The sequence below is a fragment of the Miscanthus floridulus genome, chromosome 16 (genome assembly GCF_019320115.1).
Source record: "Miscanthus floridulus cultivar M001 chromosome 16, ASM1932011v1, whole genome shotgun sequence".
NCBI classification, from domain to species: domain Eukaryota; kingdom Viridiplantae; phylum Streptophyta; class Magnoliopsida; order Poales; family Poaceae; genus Miscanthus; species Miscanthus floridulus.
In genome coordinates this window covers 74,765,076-74,784,565 of record NC_089595.1, presented here as the reverse complement: position 1 = coordinate 74,784,565, position 19,490 = coordinate 74,765,076, and the positions used below count along the sequence as shown (strand labels likewise).

Sequence of the window (19,490 nt, the reverse complement as noted above, 5' to 3'; positions counted from 1 at the left end):
ATTTTAGTGCTAGGTCAAAACAGCAGAGGTGTTACATATAGCCCGGTCATAGGCCTTCTAGCCGGTGCCGCAATACAGATTGATCAGTGCCAAATATAACAACATAGATTTCAATACACTAGAGGGTCTAAGCGTCGATGTAAAATTTATTGAACCCTAGGGCGCCACTAAGGCATAACAAATATTTTCTCTCTACCTTAATACACGCGTGAACCTTTTGCGTCATCCAGAAAACAAGTGTTTAAAATAAAAAAAAAACATTCATTTTATTTTCATTTCTACATTTCTGTCGAACAGGACCCTACCGCGCCGGAATCGCACTGCTTGTGCCTTTTCCTCCTCCACAATCCGTCACGCCCTGCTCGCCGCCGTCGACCTATCGAATGGAGGCGGAGCAGCAAAAGCAGCAGCCCCAGCGCCCGCGCCGCAAGGGGCAGAAGCGGAAGTTGGAGGACGAGGCATCCGCCGCCGCCGCCGCCGCCGCCACCGCGTTCTCGCTCGGCAGCGCGGGCGCCGACGATGACAACGAGGAGGAGGACGGCTCGGCGGGCACCCCCGAGATCTGCTGCCGCCACTCCCACGCAGCGCTTGCCCGCGAGGTCCGCGCGCAGGTTGATGTCCTCGTCCGCTGCGCCTCTTCGTGGCGCCACGCCGACCGCGCCGCCGCCAAGCGCGCCACCCACGTCCTCGCTGAGCTCGCCAAAAACGGTAACCTCCCTTCGCCAAACCTCACTCCGGCCGCGCCGATCCGTGCACCCGCATCCTTACCGAGTGGATCTGGTGGTTGTCAATTGAGCAGAGGAGGTTGTCAACGTGATTGTAGAGGGCGGCGCCGTGGCGGCCTTGGTGTGCCACCTAGAAGAGCCTGCTGTGGCGGCGCCAACGCAGGAGGAACAACAACTGCGGCCGTTTGAGCATGAGGTTGAGAAGGGCGCTGCCTTCGCTCTGGGCCTCCTAGCTGTAAAGGTTCCTTCATTAATTCCCTAATTGAGTTGTAGATGCACTTTTGGTACCAATGCAATTACTTGTATTATCGACGAATTTATGTTCTAAATAGGGCTGTGAATTTTCAAGTTTCCTGTGGCATAGGATTACAAACTTTAAGAACTTAAACTATCCCATGTATATATATACTGTAATTCTGAAGGCCCAAACCTCATCCTCATATATCTGTATTTCTTGTAAAAAACTGTAAGATCCCATGCCTTTTAATAGTTAGAAAAACCTAGGAACTTCCAAGTGCTATATACGTGGTGTCTTTCTAGTCATTCTCACCCTTTAGAAAAACTTAGGAACCTAAGATATCATAATCGCTCTAGTTCTGTAGGGATCTTTTAATAGTTGTGTTTTGAGCAATTGATGCTTTATTCTTATGTACTTTTCATCTAGTTATTATTGCTATGGTCAATTTAATCATTTATTCTGTGTTCACTGTAACAGCCTGAACATCAACAACTTATAGTTGATGCTGGTGCACTACCTCCTCTAGTGAGACTCTTGAAAAGGCAGAAAAATACTACAAATTCGAGGGTGGTTAATAGCGTTATCAAGAGAGCAGCTGATGCAATTACAAATCTTGCACATGAGAATAGCAACATCAAAACTAGCGTCAGGTTTTGTTTTATGCCTCTTTGATCATTTGATAACGTTTTCCTTGAGAAGTTTTCACTTGCTGAGGGTTTTGTTTTACTGCAGAATGGAAGGTGGAATCCCACCACTTGTTAAATTGCTAGAATCGCAGGATCTTAAGGTGCAGAGGGCAGCTGCAGGTGCCTTGCGGACTTTAGCCTTTAAAAATGATGAAAATAAAACTCAGGTGAGATATCAAAATCAATGAAGGCTATAATTATGTTAGATTTTGACATCTGAACTTGCATATGCCTTTTACACATATTCACGACATGGTAAATTCCTGTAATGCAGATTGTTCAATGCAATGCTTTGCCAACTTTGATCTTAATGCTGCGATCTGAAGATGCTGCAATTCACTATGAAGCAGTAAGGCCTTATGCTATTCTCCAGTTTTGATTATGAGGCACTGAATATTCTGATGTCAACTCCACTTCTCTAAGAGCACTTTCTCACACTGTTGAGATGTATCGTTTGATTGATTATGAGCAGGTTAATGTTGTTACAGATAAATGATCATATCATTTGAAATTGTGCCATTCTACAATTTTGCACAATCCTTAATCAGCATTTATCATTGCAAGGCCTTGTGAAATATACAATTTTAATGCTCCATCTTGAAACTTAATGCTGGATCATAACACTGTATATTTAGCGTTAAATTTCATGCTAGACCATGTTTCATCCTCAATTACATGGACAATTTTGAATTTTGAATGTATTTCCAAAGTTGAAAATGAGCCTACCCCAACTTGCTTGGGACTGAAAGGCTATGTTGTTGTTGTTGTTGTTGTTGTATTTCCAAAGTTGAAAATAGAAACTTAATTTTGTTGACTGTTAGCAGTTACCTTACAGATATTATGTTGTCCTACAACACATTTATATCATAGGCTTTGCATAATTTATTCAATATTTCCTGCCATGTAAGATGCAGTTTGATTAATATTTTCTGATCCCATTGATGAAATTATATTAATCTGGATTCATGATTACCCTGAAGTTGTGCACTGATATTGATCTATTGCATATAACCAACCTTAGTGAAACCACTAGCAGTGCGTTTGGCAACTATTGGGAAGGGGCATGGGAATTGGTGGTGGGAGTTGTAGCGAATTACGAGAATTTGATTTTTAGGTCCAATCACTTGTTTGGTTCATTGAGGGAAATAAGACACGGAAAGAGTGTGTGTGTGTTTCTGTGAGAAAGGGAAGTGATTGGTAGGAGTTAGCCCTGTAAACTCACTTTCCCGTCCCACTAAACAAACAAAAGATTTCTAAACTCTTACCCCCCAAACTCCCATTCCCTTTTACCAATTACCCCCAACCAAACGTGCCGTAGAGGTTATTGAATTGACTAAGGTAAATATCTTGAACGCACTTTCTGTTTTCTTTTTGTCAACTGGCGATAGACCTTAATGGCTGTATTAAGCTAGTTCAGGCGATCTTTGAGGCTGAAATTGAAGATTTGAAAACTTAGCAATACACCCAAATAAGTTTGAGGGCCAGTGGTGCAGCCATGCAGTTAAGCCTGTATCATGGTGCATGTACATGGATGCTTGAAGATTAAATGTTTATTTGAATGCATAAATGTGCGGCAAGTACTGAGACAACACTAGAGGCTGAGGCTATTTACTACTTGGTTCCTGAAATATTTCAAAAAGTAATCTGCACCTGCTACTTGTAACAGGTTTGCTAAGTAAACTTGATTGTAGAAGCTTATGCAAAACAAATAAATTGCATGAAACTGGTCCGACGCTCTGAGTTACCTCCTTATATTGACTTGCTGTTCTATGCTCTTTTATCCGTTGAATAAACTTCTACATGGTGCAAGGTTACCTTTCTGTACTAACATCCTTATCAATCCAACATGTTTGCTGATAAACTTTCATAGAATATCAGCACAATGTTGGATCTAATCTATTCACGATTTCTTTAATTTTATTGCAATGCACTCTAACCATTTTTCTCGACTGACATGTTAGGTTGGTGTCATTGGAAATTTGGTTCATTCATCACCAAACATCAAGAAGGAGGTTCTTAACGCAGGGGCACTGCAACCTGTGATTGGATTATTAAGGTATGGTCATCATAGGGAAGTGCAGCTTTATGAGGTGCATAAAGAACTTTATAATTGTATATATTTGTTAGGTTCTGCTCCAATACTGCTAGCATAGTTGTGCATTATCACTAGCAAATATGCCTGTGCGTTGCAACGGGAAAAAGAGTTTTTGTATAAAAGGGGAGAAAAGAGTAAGGTCCTTAGCAGAAATGCCCGCGCGTTGCTATGGAAAATACTAATCCTTTACATGAGAAAGGGGGACCAAAATAGATGTATATCTCCAAAGTAGAATAGTTATTGCAAAGGTACTCCTTCCATTCCAAAGGAATGGATGTCGACATGCAGTGCAACATGGTGTTCTAAGAAGTAAGAACTCAAGCTGGTATGGGCCCAACCTAGTGTTCTAAGGACTAAAACATTAAGTTTTCTGGGATTATTTTTGAATCCTAAAACATCACGTGTTCTGAAACGGAGGGAGTAAGATGGAAAAAAGGTAAATAAATTTCTCAAAAAGTTGGTCTGCTTCAAGGACATCAGGTGAGATCAGAGTTAAATTCTCATCCATGATTGATGATTCCTTCTGGCTCCATAGCTGTGGGTAAGTTTTTAGTGCAAGTTGAGTGAATGTCTTGGTAACAATCAACACTGCCGAGTTTCTCTACATGTGAATGTACAGAATACAGTCTGATATTGGTAAGGAGCTAGCTCCTTCGATTTTCATCTGTTAGTAGAGACATCAAGAGTTTCCATGCACCTACGCTGGACCTACTTCTAAAATCTAGGAAACATGCCCCTTCTAAAATATAGGATATATGGATCATCTAGGATACATGGCCCTCCCTTTTTAAAATATAGAACATATGGACCATTGGCCGCTCTTTTTTCTCTGAAGCAAAAAACTGTTCAGTTAGTGTGGGTTAGATGGACTTCCTTGTACATTAGTTAGTCGTTATGTTATGTGGGGCCGACAATTCCAAGCCACTCCAGGGCTCAAGATGCTGCCAGGAGCGCAGCAATAGAGGTGCATGCAGCTGTGATCAATAGCAATTAGGGCCTGTTTGGTTCCCATTGACTAAAATTTAGCTACTAAAACTAGTGACTAAACTTTAGTCACCCCTGTTTGGTTCTAGTGACTAAAAGTGACTAAAGGCTATTAAAACAGTTCAACAAAGGCCAAACTACCCCTAATGAATGCCCAAATCAGGGTGGGGGACCAGCAATAATGAGGGGCAGCCCTTGTCCACTAGGCACTTTAGCCCACTTTTAGCTACTCTTGGGTGACTAATGTGACTAAACTACTTTAGTCCCTTTTTAGTCAATTTGTTTGGCAGTTTAGTAGCTAAAGTGACTAAAGTTTAGTAGCTAAACTTTAGTAGGGGGTAACCAAACAGGCCCTTAGTAGATGATTGGGGATTAGTAGTTATGGCTGCAGCAATAGAGGCGCATGCAGCTGCCAGAAGCACAGCAGTAAGAGCATGCGGCTGTAATCAATGAGAATTAGTAGTATGGTTGAGATATTAGAGTTAATGGTGGGGAGAGAAACGAGGAGCTAGAGGCTGGGCGCCTAGAGGCTGGGCAGCTCTATTTATACCCCTGTAATCAGCTTATGATGAATCAAGCAATGAACAACAAACAATCCAGTTACCCCAAATATTCTAGTCTCCCTCCACGCCGACTTTGCCTGGCCTTCCTCTTGGCAATGGTTATCCTCCCTATCCCCGATATGAACTAAGGTTCATACCATGTTAAACTGTTGCATGCCCAAACAACCAGAAGAGAGTTCCATATTGTTTCTCGGGCATGGGAGTTGCTTGTGGGTTGATTCAACTCAATTAGCATTGATATGATGTCTGGTTGATTGAGCAACACACATTTATTGAGGCCAATAAACACACATTTATTGAGGCCAATGTTCAATAATTGAATAAGATGTGAATCTGAAGAAACACAGATAGAAAAGGAGAAGAATTGCAGACCTCGCCATCAGGTTCCGTGGGAGTGGGTTAGCAGCTCGGTTGTGCTGCCCACGACTAGATCTCAACACCACTCGTTGATCGCGGAGGAGGCCAAACCTCTAAAAGCCATGGACTCCATGACCCATGGGCCTCCACCACGACGTGCCGGATGCCTGGATCCGGTATCCCAGGTTGGAGGGGGAGGATGGAGCTTCCAATACTGCGCTGTCGCAAGGAAGGCAAGGGGCATGCTAAGAAGCTCTACGCTTGGCCGTGGAGCCGGTGCCGTCTTCTCACAGGTGTTCTCCAGATCTCCTCCCATGGGGCAGTCATGCTTCATGTCCGTCGTGGGGGCCAACGGCCGTGTCGAAGGCGGTGTAGCATGCAGGCAGGCGGAGGTGTGAGCCAAGGGCGGGGTCTTGGACAGTTGGACAAAAGTCAGGGTGCAGCATTGGACGAGACGGGGGAACATACGTTCACGCGGAGGGACCGCTGGTGAGGCGATGAATGTATGAATGGGCTTGGCTGACGGACAAAATCCTGAGGAGATAAACTTTTGCTCTTTAATACTCCCACTGTACAAAAAGAATGTAATTCTCTGTTCCCTAGGAGTCAAACAATGTAAAGTTTGACCAAATCTATACTAAAAAAATACTAACATTTATGATACAAAATATGTATCATTAGATTAACTATAAAATATATTTTTATAGTAAACCTAAATGGAAACATAAATGTTGATACATTTTCTTTAAACTTAGTTAAACTTAAGAAAGTTTGATCTGTTTCAAATCTATAATATACATTCTTTTTGGGACGGAAGGAGTATTAGGTATAGATATATACTGCATGCTCTGTTGAGCATGCCTTACAAATGTTCTATTAGAGCATCTCCAACAGATTACTTATCCTGCATCCCCTAAAAGTCTATATAGGTGATCTATTATGTATTATTAGTAGTGTAGCTCTTTCTTCTCCTCTCCCAACAGATTACCAATACTTTTAAAGTGGATAGGGGAGAGGGAGTGGATAGGGATTTTAAGTAGTTACTTAAAACTTCAATCCCTTATATTGCATATTTTTAGTATCAGGGATGAGATAAGTAATCTGTTGGAGATGCTCTAATTTTGAGGACACCAGTATACATGAAGCTTTAATGATTAAGCCAACCAAAACAATGCTAATTATTATGTTCGAGCGTAGGCTAGGCCATTCCTAGTCCTCCTATTCAGATCCTTGTCATTTTTATATTATTTCTAGAGAAACACTTGACCATGGCTTTGTCTTAAAGAGGGGGAGTATTGAACACTGGTTGTCCAAAAACTCGCTGAAACCGGTTCAGTGAGGTATCTACATTTGGCGAGGGACTGGAATTTTGGGTGGGAGGCCTTCTTGTTGGGAAACTGTACCAACCAAGCTACTGGCTCCTTTCTCATCTTGTATTCTAGAATACCATCTTATTCAAATGAGAAGGTTCTTTGTATTCAAGTTTTAAAGGGTGTTCTATGATTTGCTCTACACTGGCAACTCACCTCAGGAATATCTGCTTGATGTATGAAACATTGCTTTCTTTATTTTTTTCAGCTCATGTTGTACAGAAAGCCAAAGAGAGGCTGCTTTGTTGCTAGGGCAATTTGCTTCGGCCGACTCGGATTGCAAGGTGCTTAACAAATATGGAATACTTATTGTTTACAAGTCATCAGTAAATTTTGCAAATCCACTGGTAGGTTAGTCAAAACTAAAGAGAGAATCGCACCACTAATCCGTGAATTTGCATGGTTGTCTCTCGCACACCCCTCAATTTGTAACTTACATTGTGAGCCCTTCTAACTTTGGACCCATTGTGGCATCGGCCCAAATTACCGTTGGCTACTTAGTTTAATTGATGGTGCTGATGTGGCAACAAACATGGGCTATTATACTGGATTGTTTATTTTCTTTTATCGTCGCTTCCTTCCCTTTTCTTTTCCATTGATCAATACATCACTGACATGGATATGTAGATGATGCCATCAAATTGACTAATTATTTGACCAGTCAACAAAATATTTTGTTTTCGTATGTGTCATTATTTATGGTGTACTCAACTGGTAGCCGTGTCTTCTTGTGAACAGGCCCTTATTGCAGTTAGGCATTATTTATGAATGTGACTTTCAATACCATGTATATTTGGCTAATATTAGACTATCAATCCCCTTCTTTTTCAAGAAGTATTTATTTTGTATTATTGTTCCATAATTTGATGGAATTTAGCCACCCATGTTATTTATTTGTGATCCATGTTATTTATTTGTGATTGGAATGTATATTGCACATGTCTTATGGTTATAGGCCAAAACCTGTGTCAACATGCCATGGAGAGCAGGTCCCATGTTTAATGCTCATGTCAACACAATTTGTTATGTTAAGGTGATTTGGGCCAATGTTGCAAACAGACCTGAAGTTTAGGGGGGCTAGCAAAGTAATTTGCATGTTGAGGGAAGTTGGTGAGAGTGAGACAACAACACAACTTTAAGGGCTAGGGTGCAATTCTCTCTTTTTCAGAAGTACTGGTGATTTACATATGTAACATTTATGTGCACTGTATGTTGGGATAGAAGTGAAATAAGTAGTAAACCCCATTTCTGGCCATGCACATCAGGTGCGACAGATTCTCATTGCTGGGACCGTCTGGCGCCTTTTGACATGATGCCTCATAGGGCCTACATGCTGCTGGCCAGTCCATGCATGACCTCACTTATTCTCCTTGTTGCTCTTTTCTAACTATGCCTCTGCATCTCTTATTCTTGGTCTGATCTGGGTGCCACACAATCACGAATCCAGATTGGTGTGCCATATGGCAGCCTCTGCAACTGCCCTATCTGGTGCTGGCACACTTATCTTCCTTATCTAGTCCATCCTCACAAGGAGTCATGGACATGTTCTGCAAATATGGTGGGCTCATGTTTCCGGTGTCTGCACGTGCCAAGTCCCCAGCTCTGCCCTTACCTGCATTGCGTCTTCATCACTGTGCTTGGCAACAACACACCCTGTGTTCTATGCTCAAGCTGAACCTAGCTCGGCTACCACGCATTTCAATTGCTCCACCACTCCTGGCTTACACCACATCCTAAGCCCTCCCCTACCAATAAATCATTGGATATAAAATTTAAGTTTTTGTAGAAGTTAGTTTCTTTGTTGCAGAGGTAGGTTTTACTTTATTTTTTTAGATGTTTCCTTGGGAGATGGGAGAGAGGACAGCCATTGGAACCACTTGTCGTCTGTTCTTTGAGTGGAGAGATGCAGAAGGTAGAAAAAGAATGAACTCAACAATTGAATATAATGTTCAGTATAAGGAAATCTAGAATGATAAATCTTATTATCTAAGGAATGACACAAAAGCAAAGAGATATAAGATGTTTTCTTCAGTTAATTCGTTTCTGAACTTGATAGATTAATATATATGTTTGTTTACAGGTCCATATTGTGCAAAGGGGTGCAGTCCGTCCACTAATTGAAATGCTACAGTCAGTTGATGTCCAACTCCGGGAGATGTCTGCTTTTGCACTTGGCAGGCTTGCCCAGGTTTACTTTTTATTTTTAATATAGCATATTTTTTAATGTTTATAAGGTACTTTACTGTTTTCTTGCTCTCTTACAAAATCCACACAATGTATAACTTTATCAAAATTAGTTCCCTTGCTCCTCTGTTGATGGGAACTATATGTGGGGACTGGGGATGCAAAGATCATAATATGTTTAGGGCAAAACCATATTGAGTTTGCTGGCACCACATACCTTCCTTATCCAGTTCTTCCTAGACATGGACAGATTTTCCAAATATGCGGGCTTCATGTTACTGGTGTCTGCATGTGCCAAGTCCCTTGCTCTGCCCTTATCTGCATTGCATCTTCACCACTGTGATTATCAACGACACACCCAGGGTGCTGCTGTATTCGAGGTACCTCTGGTACCACACACATTCCAATTGCTCCGCCAAGTAATTGAAGTTACGCAGCTATTCTCCATATGTTGGTTCAAGAGCCCATATGTTGGTTGCACAGAATTCTGTCTTTTGTTTTTGAGTTAAATGCACCAGAGGTCCATTAACTTGTGTTGGGGTTTGTCCATCAACTCTAAAAGTTGATTTTCGAATCCATAAACTTTTAAAGTGGTTCGCCACAGGTCCATATCCCTTCGTTTGGCCCTTAGATTCTACTTCCGTGTCCACAAACTTTTAAAGTGGTTCACCACAGGTTGATACCCCCCCTTCGTTTGGCCCTTAGATCTGATGTGGTATGCAGCCAGCATGGCATGAAATTTGCTGAGCCCATGCTTATCCTCCACCTGTGCTGGCCTCCTTTCTGCTCCCTCAAGCCTGGCATCTGTGCCTTTGTTCTATCTCTGCTCCAGTGCTCGCCACCACCATTACCGGTCACCGAGCTCCCACTACCGTGCCTGGCATCTGTGCCTCTGCTGTATCTCTGCTCCAGTGCTTGCCACCACCATTACCGGTCACCGAGTTCCTGCTACGGCCGCTGTTCCTTGCCTTGTGCTTCAGCTCTGTCCTAGAAATGAGCTCTACTGAGTCCATCTCTGCCTCCTCTACCCTTTGCGCTCGTTGAACGCACAAACACCGTGTCGGAGCTCCTAGCCCACCGTACTGCAGCTGTCCTGCCATGGTCTGCTCACTTGCGCTACCATTCTTGTCGGTATAGGACATCACCGCTTCAATGAGTGTGCGGTTGAGTCCGCTGTGGTCCCATCGTCCTAGTGCGCATGCATTTAGGGCAAGTCTATGCCGGACCCACCGTCTACCTTCTACCTGCCGTCGACCGCTGGATTGGCACGCTCGTGGCCGACCCGCTACTGGCCTCCATCGGACAAATTAAAACCACCCTCGGGTGCGCTGGTAGCTCGTGGTCCCATCCATTGCCGCCGCCGAGTGCTCCCTTGGCCGAATCGGCCCCTCCACGCCATACTTGTGCCTATGTTGATTTGGGGAAGAAAGAAGAGGAAGGAGATGATTCATGGGACACATGTGCCGTCGTGTCTCTGCCATGCGCCCCTGTGGCCCTATGTCGCGTCACTGGGCCTTCGTCACGTGCCACCGCCCTCTATGCTCGTGCCGCTTACCGGCACTTGCGCTCACTGCTGCACACTGCCGCTCAGGGAATAGAGCAAGGAGAAGGGAGGGAGGAGTGGCTAATTGCAAATTTCATGCCATGCTGGCTGCTGACTCCACATGCCACATCAGATCTATGGGCCAAACGAAGGGGTATGGACCTACGATGAACCACTTATAAAGTTTATGGACCCAGAAATCAACTTTTAGAGTTGATGGGCCTAACAGAAACCCCCGCATAAGTTAATGGAGTGCATCTAACTCTGTTTTTTTTGTAAGGGAATTATGTCTTTTGGTTTTTGCTCCACCATATGCTCTGACCACTAACCATTCATATCTTAGCAAAACTTTTGAACATTTGTAATTCCTAGGTTACGCCATCCTGGCTTGATCCCTAGCTTAGTTATCCTAGCCCAATGATGGGTGCTTGGAGCATTCCCTGTGACTTTGGCCCTAGCTAATCGTCGATTAGGTGCTAGGAGCTGGTCTGCTGTCTGACTATCACTTTGTCAGTGGTACATTCTAGCAGAGCGATAATATTTCTGACAATTGCAACCAACCAAACTTCGTAGCCTACCCCAACTTGTTTGGGACTTAAAGGCTTTGTTGTTGTTGTTGTTGTATTGTTTGGCTAGTTTTATACAGAGTGCAATGTGGAGTGAACCAGTTAAAAAGTTGACCCAGATCCTCACTTGAGAGATTATGGACCCAGTTGACTATCTGGGAAAAGTTTAACTATCTAACGCATTTTCGCTCTTTCATATCATATAATGTAAGGGGAAATCCCCATTCATCTTTTCCTTTCACTTATGGGTTAGTGGGGTTGTTTCTTTTGCTTAGTTGCAACTCGTAATCTAATCTAAAGAGTCTTTTATCAGGACACACATAACCAAGCAGGTATTGCATATAATGGTGGCTTGGTGCCTTTGTTAAAACTTCTTGACTCAAAAAATGGATCTCTGCAACATAATGCTGCATTTGCCCTTTATGGGGTTGCAGATAATGAGGTAATTTATGATCTTTGTTTTTCACAAGGTTTGCCATCTCTCTCAAATATCCCTTTTCCACTATTGGTTAATAATTCCACACTCCATGTTCCTTTCTAATGGGATTAACTCATTTTTTATAAAATGTTTATCTTATATTTCTTATCTTCATTATTTCTGAAGCAAATCACTGTTCTTTCTTATAGGACTATGTATCTGACTTCATTAAAGTAGGAGGTGCTCAAAAGTTGCAAGATGGAGAATTTATTGTCCAGGTACATTGGCCTTCATTGTATATTGGTCACTTTGTTGTGAATGCTTGTTATTAAGCTATTCTTAATTTCAGGCAACAAAGGACTGTGTGGCAAAAACATTGAAGAGGTTAGAGGAGAAGATAAATGGCCGAGTAAGTTATGCTTGCAAGGTTTCTGTATTTCATTGTTTGCGATGTGCTTGACTATAGTATTTATGAAGTTTGTTCCCATGTGATGGTTTACAGGTGTTGAAACACTTGCTTTATTTGATGCGAGTAGGAGAGAAATCTGTGCAAAGGCGTGTTGCTCTGGCTCTTGCACACCTTTGTGCCCCTGAAGATCAAAGAACAATTTTTATTGATAATAATGGTAAACAATTTTGCAACCACTGAAAAATTGTACCTTTTCATTTCCATTCTACTGTATGGTGTTCTTCATGAATTTAAATTATGGGTCATCCAGGTCTCGACTTGCTTCTTGATCTTCTGATTTCCATGAGCTCAAAACATCAACAAGATGGCTCAGCAGCATTATACAAATTGGCCAACAAAGCTGCAGCACTTTCTCCCATGGATGCTGCCCCTCCATCCCCAACACCTCAGGTATGCAAAAGAATTATTAAATTTAAATTTACTTTGTATTACGCAGGCCTGGTGTAGTGGTGAAAGCTGTCTCATTGAGTCACCATGTCGTGGGTTCGAAGCAGCCTCTCCGCAGATTTGCGGGAGGAAGGCTTGCCTCGGTTTTTCCCTTACCCAGACCCCACTCATGTGGGAGCCTCTGGCACTGGGTCTGCCCTTTTTTTACTTTGTATTACGTATGCTGTTTGACTTTATGAGCTGACTGTGGTATGGTTAAAAATAGTATCACAATGGCATGATCTTCAGTGTGCTAGGATGCACATGAATTTATTTTGATTCATCATTGTGGAATGGTGCTTTGGTTCAACAAGGTATATAAGGGCCCAAACGAGTCTTGTAGTCCAACTTGTTGTGAATGATAGTGTGTACAACCTGCTGGAGGAAAATAAATGTTCCTCTGGCATGCCATGAAAGGTAAATGTTGGACTGCTGATCAGCTTGCAAAACATGGTCTGTCTCATCCGGATAAATGCCTACTCTGTGATCAAGAGGAGGAAACAGTCCAGCACATCCTTACAACCTGTGTCTTTGCAAGACAGTTTTGGCATAGGTTCATTCTTCATTGCACTTAACTTGCAGCAGCTGGTGCCTAGCATTACTAAACATAGTTTCACTACTTGGTGGCGGAGAGCTAGCAAAAGAATTAGCAAAGATCAAAGAAAAGGGGTTAACACCCTCATCATCTTGGGTCCCTGGATGCCCTGGAAGCAGAGGAATGCGTGTGTTTGAGGGAGACTCTCCAGTGTCCCTACTACACCTAGAAACCTGAAGTTAGAAGCTCATCTCTGGACGCTTGCTGGGGCTTCCAAGCTACAGGGTCTTGGGCTAAGTCAGTTAGAAATCTAGGCTAGCTTAGTTTTCTTTGTTGTAACCCCCCTTACCTTGGTCCTAGTAAGAGGGGTGCAGTAAGAGGGGTGCTTGTATGTACCATTTCTTTTCCCTATAATACAAAGATACGCAGCTCTCCTGCATGTTCGATAAAAAAATATCATGTCAATATTTTTATAGTGCTTGGCATTGTCTTAAAAATTGTGGTCAGAATTTAGCTATCATTGGCATTTTTAACAAGATTTCCAAACACTGCCTGTATTTTGCTATCCTAAATAAAGTCATTGTGACATCGTGGGATTTTTCCATCCAATTGTTCCGGTAATGGCTGAGGCATTGGCAATTGTTACAACAACAACAACATAGCCTTTCAATCCTAAGCAAGTTGGGTAGGCTAGAGTTGAAACCCACCAAGAGTCTCAAGTCACGGTTTAGGCACTTCAATAGCTGCTTTCCAAGTACTCCTATTCAAACATAGATCTCTAGGTATATCTTAAGCTTTCAAATATCTTTTTATTGTCTCCCCCTATGTCAATTTCGGTCTTCCTCTACCTCTCCTCAATATTATTAGTTTGGCTTAGGACTCCACAATGCACTGGTGCCTCTGGAGGCCTCCTTTGGATATGGCCAAACCACCTCAACCGATGTTGGACAAGCTTTTCTTCAATTGGTGCTACCTCTAGGCGATCACGTATATCATCGTTCCGAACTTGGTCCATTTTTGTGCGGCCGCAAATCCATCGCAACATACACATTTCTGCAACACTCAGTTGTTGAACATGTCGAATCTTTGTAGGCCAACATTCTGCTCCATACAACATAGCCGGTCTAATCATCGTTTTATAGAACTTGCCTTTTAGCTTTTGTGGTACCCTTTTGTCACAGAGAATGCCAGAAGCTTGTCGCCACTTGATCCACCTTATTGTGATTCTATGGCTAACGTCCGCATCAATATCTCCATCCCTCTGTAGCATCGATCCCAGATTCCGAAAGGTATCCTTCTTAGGCACTACTTGACCTTCCAAACTCACATCTCCCTCCTATACAACTCCGACAAACGGCTTGTTCGCTGGTTGGTTTCTGGGCTGGTTTGGGCTAGCTGGTGCTGGTTTATTGTGAGAGGAAAACACTGTTGACTGGCTGGTTTGGGCTGGCTGAAACCAACAAGCGAACAGGCTGAAAGTCGCATCTCATGTATTCGGTTTCAGATTCTGCTCAATCTAAAACCTTTAGACTCAAGGGTCTGTTGCCATAACTCTAATTTCCTATTTACTTCCGCCTTGCTTTCGTCCACTAACACTGCATCATCAACGAACAACATACACCAAGGGATATCCCCTTGTATGTTTCTGGTAACCTCATCCATTACCAAGGCAAAGAGATACGGGCTTAAGGCTGACCTTTGATGAAGTTCAATTTTAATCGGGAAGTAATCTGTGTTACCATCGTTTGTTCGAACACTAGTCACAACATTGTTGTACATATCCTTGATGAGGGTCACACACTTTGATGGGACTTTATGTTTGTCCAAAGACCACCACATAACATTTCTTGGTATCTTGTCATAAGCCTTCTCCAAGTCAATGAAAACCAAGTGGGGTCCTTCTGTTCTTTAAACCGCTCCATAACCTGTCTTATTAAGAAAATTGCTTTTGTGGTTGACCTTCCGGGCATGAAACCAACTTGGTTTGTTGATATCTACGTCGTTCCTCGCAGGCGCTGCTCGATGACCCTCTCCCATAACTTCGTAGTGTGGCTTATCAACTTAATTCCCCGATAATTAGTACAACTTTGGATATCTCTCTTGTTCTTGTAGATTGGTACCAATATGCTTCTTCTCCACTCCTCAGGCATTTTGTTCGATCGAAAGATATTGGTGAACATCTTGGTTAGCCATACTATAACTATATCCCCGAGACATCTCCACACCTTGATTGGGATACCATCAGGGCCCATCGCTTTGCCCCCTTTCATCTTTTTCAAGACTTCTTTGTCCTCCGATTCTTGAATCCTCCGCACAAAGCGTCTGTTAGTGTCATCAAATGAGTCGTCCAGTTGAAAGGTGGTGTTCTCGTTCTCACCATTGAACAATTTATCAAAATACTCTTGCCATCTATGTCTGATCTCATCCTCCTTCACCAAGAGCTGCTCCCTCTCATCATTTATGTACTTGACTTGGTTGAAGTCCCTTGTCTTCCTATCGCGAGCCCTAGCCATCCTATAAATGTCCTTCTCTCCTTCCTTTGTACTCAAACGTCGGTAGAGGTCCTCATAGGCCCGCCCCTTTGCGTCACTCACCGCTTGTTTTGTAGTCTTCTTTGCCACCTTGTACTTCTCTATGTTGTTTGCACACCTGTCATGAAAGCGCTTATAGCACTCCTTCTTTTCCTTAATAGCCTTTTGCACATCTTCATTCCACTACCAAGTGTCTTTTGAGTCGCATCCGCTCTCTTTAGTCACTCCAAGCACCTCCGAAGCAACCTTCCGAACGCATGTAGCCATCTTCTCCCACATGTTGTTTGCATTGCCTTCATCATTCCAAGGGCCCTCTTCAATAACCTTTTCCTTAAAGACCTTTGATGCCTCACCTTCTAATTTCCACCACTTCGTTCTAGCAACCCTAGCTTGTTTGTTCCCATGAGCTTGCACCAGAAAGCGGAAGTCAGCCACCACAAGCTTGTGTTGAGCGATCACACATTCTCTAGGTATCACCTTACAGTCCACGCATGTTCGTTTATCCCTCCTTGTAAGGACAAAGTCGATTTGGCTAGAGTACTGGCCGCTACTAAAGGTCACTAAATGGGACTGTCTCTTACGGAAGAAAGTGTTAGCTATCATCAGATCAAAAGCTATGACGAAGTCTAAGATTTTCTCTCCCTCCTGGTTCCTACTACCATATCCAAAACCTCCATGAACCGCCTCGAAACCTGCACTTGATGTACCTACATGGCCATTAATATCACCTCTTATAAAGAGCTTCTCGCTACTAGGGACAGCTCTAACCAAACGATCTAAGTCGTCCCAGAAAAGCTGCTTAGCTCTCTCATCATGGCCTACTTGGGGCATACGCACTAGTTACGTTTAAGACCATATCACTAATGACAAGTTTAACTAAGATGATCCTATCCCCTTGCCTTCTCACCTCCACCACACCATCCTTGAGGCTCTTATCAATCAAAACTCATACTCCATTTTTATTTGAAGTTGTCCCTGTGTACTAGAGCTTGAAGCCGGTATTGTCCACCTCCTTCGTCTTCTGCCCCTTTCATTTAGTCTCTTGGATGCATAAGATATTTACACGTCTCCTAACCGATGTGTCCACTAACTCTCTTAACTTACCTGTAAGGGACCCTACATTCCAGCTACCTAAACGGATCTTAGTTGGCTCGACTAGCATCCTTACCTTTCGCACCCGCCGAGCTAGGTGTGAAGACCCTTGCTCATTTTGCACCACACCCGGGCGCCGATGTGGCGCGCCCCTAAGAATGCGACGACCCGATCCTTACTCACTTACCGTGTTTAGATCGCGACACGGCGCGTCACGGGGGTGACGACCCAGCCCTTGCTCATTTAACACCATACCTGGGTTCCGACATAGCGCGTCGCTAAGAGGGTTACGCCCCAACAGGATTCTTTTGGGTTTCATCTCCATTAAAGTGGCTAAGTTTTTACATTGGCTCGCCGCGCCTAAACCTTACTCTTTTACCAGGGCTTGTGACCTGCTATGCTGTGACACAGGCACTGGCAATTGTTACTGAATTTATATTTCATTGCAGGTTTATCTTGGTGAGCAATACGTGAATAGTTCAACACTTTCAGACGTTACTTTCTTGGTAGAAGGTTGGTACTATTTCATGACAGTGATTTCATCAGTAGGTACTTTAAATAATTCTTTTCTATCGTGTCCCAGATAATCTTAATCCCTTCTTCTACAGGAAAGCGCTTTTATGCACACAGAATTGCTTTGCTTGCTTGTTCAGATGCATTTCGTGCAATGTTTGATGGCGGGTACAGGGTGAGTTTTGACTTGCCACAACATAATGTGCTTTTGCTGGTTTTAGTCTGTTGATCTCTTTCCATAGTTGATATATTGTTGCTGTATATAGTATGTTAGTTTTGAACAAACCTTGAATCTCATGTCTAATTTAAAGGTCATTTTCTTAACCAGGAAAAGGATGCAAGAGACATTGAAATTCCAAATATCAGATGGGAGGTCTTTGAACTCATGATGAGGTTAGTAAGTCATTGAACCCCCTTCTCATTTGGCCACAGTTCTCATTCTGTTGATGAATCTGCAACTATTTTTCCTCTTTTCTTTTTTATGCCACTGTATGCTGGATTAAAGTCTGAAACCCTCTTTGGTTTTGCAGATTTATCTATACAGGGTCAGTGCAGGTTACCAGTGAAATTGCACAGGATCTTCTTAGAGCTGCTGATCAGTATCTCTTAGAAGGCCTCAAACGCCTATGTGAATATACTATTGCGAAGGTGATTATAAAAGCTACTCTCTATTCCTTGTTTAAACTGCATATTAGATATTAATTTGAATTCCATTATTTGCCTTGTAGGATGTGAATCTAGATAACGTATCTGACATGTATGACTTGTCCGAAGCCTTTCACGCCGTGTCACTGAGACATACATGCATCTTGTACGTTCTGGAACATTTTAACAAGATCTGCACCAGAGCTGGGTACCTTCTCTTGCTAATAACCTTTGATCTGAGACCAGTACGATTTCAAGTAACTCAAATATTAACACGCAATCTTGGCATGCAGTTCTCCACAGCTGATCCAGCGTGTCATTCCAGAGCTCCGCAATTTCCTAACCAAGGCACTGAGTTCATCAAGAAGTCCAAGTCCAAGCTGACAGGAACTCACAGACTTGATTTGAGTCCCAATTCATTGACACCGACGCCGTCATCTGACCAAAGTTGCTGGAGATCCTGAACAGTAACGTTTCTGGCGCTGAGCGTTCGATGGTATCTATTGTGGGTACATGGTGGCCGGGTCCTTCAAATTAACATCAGCAATGTAACAAACTTTTCTAAGATTTAGTAGAGGATATGGGTAAAGAGAACCTGTGTCTTAGTCATGCATCGGCCAGCTTACACTGGGATAGGGCTGTAGTTGGATGGTCCTAATTCGTCGGTCTCAGCTTTGTTTCTGAGTTTAGTGTTTGTTTCCAGTTCACAGTTCAGTGTATGCCCGCATTTGTTTAAAGTATGAAGCTTGAGCAAGTTAGAAATTATCCCCCGTAGTGATAAAGTTGCCCGTTTATCTCCTAGTGTGGAACCACCGATTGGATTTACCGAGACAACAATGTAATCATAGATGCAATTAGATGCATGATATTTGCTGATAAGGTTTGCTCAAAGTCAGGCAGAGCCACTGATCATCGCTGGCTAATCCCGCAACTTTTCATTAAAAAAAATATTTTTGTAAGTCTTCGTTTTTAGAAAGTTATAAGGCTGCACACATATACGTATAATATGTTTTATGAGACATAACTGAGTCAATATGTTTTTTAATATATGTTATAGATTATTTGTATAATATATATCATGAGACATAACTTATTATTGACATAACTTGGTTAATATGTTTTTTAATATATGTTATAGATAACTTGTCATGATAACATTTTTATATAACTTTGGAAGTATAACACTTGTTCAAAAGGCAAACTTATTCATGACAATTTTTCAACATAACTTTTATAAATACAACTTTACATGATAAATTATATGAATATTATAACTTGTACACGTAAATTGTTGTTGTCCAACGTCTTTTAAAAAAATATACATATTATAGTGAGAAAATAAATTACGATAGAGAAAAGAAATAAAAAATAAAAGGAAAAAGTGAGAATCGAACGGACGTAGTCCATGAACGTGACCATACATTAATCGCTCTGACCGCAAGGCAAGAGAAATAGAGAAACATATACTAAGGCCAATCTCAATAAAAGTTTTATAAAGTTTCATGACTATTAAATATGCTAACATAACACATCATTGATGAACATGACTA

General features: G+C 42.3%; 1 pseudogene; it reads left to right on the top strand.

Annotated features, from left to right (window-relative positions):
- The first annotated feature begins 279 nt into the window (after positions 1-279).
- Positions 280-18,734, top strand: LOC136511523 (ARM REPEAT PROTEIN INTERACTING WITH ABF2-like; annotated as a pseudogene).
- The last annotated feature ends 756 nt before the right edge of the window (positions 18,735-19,490 follow it).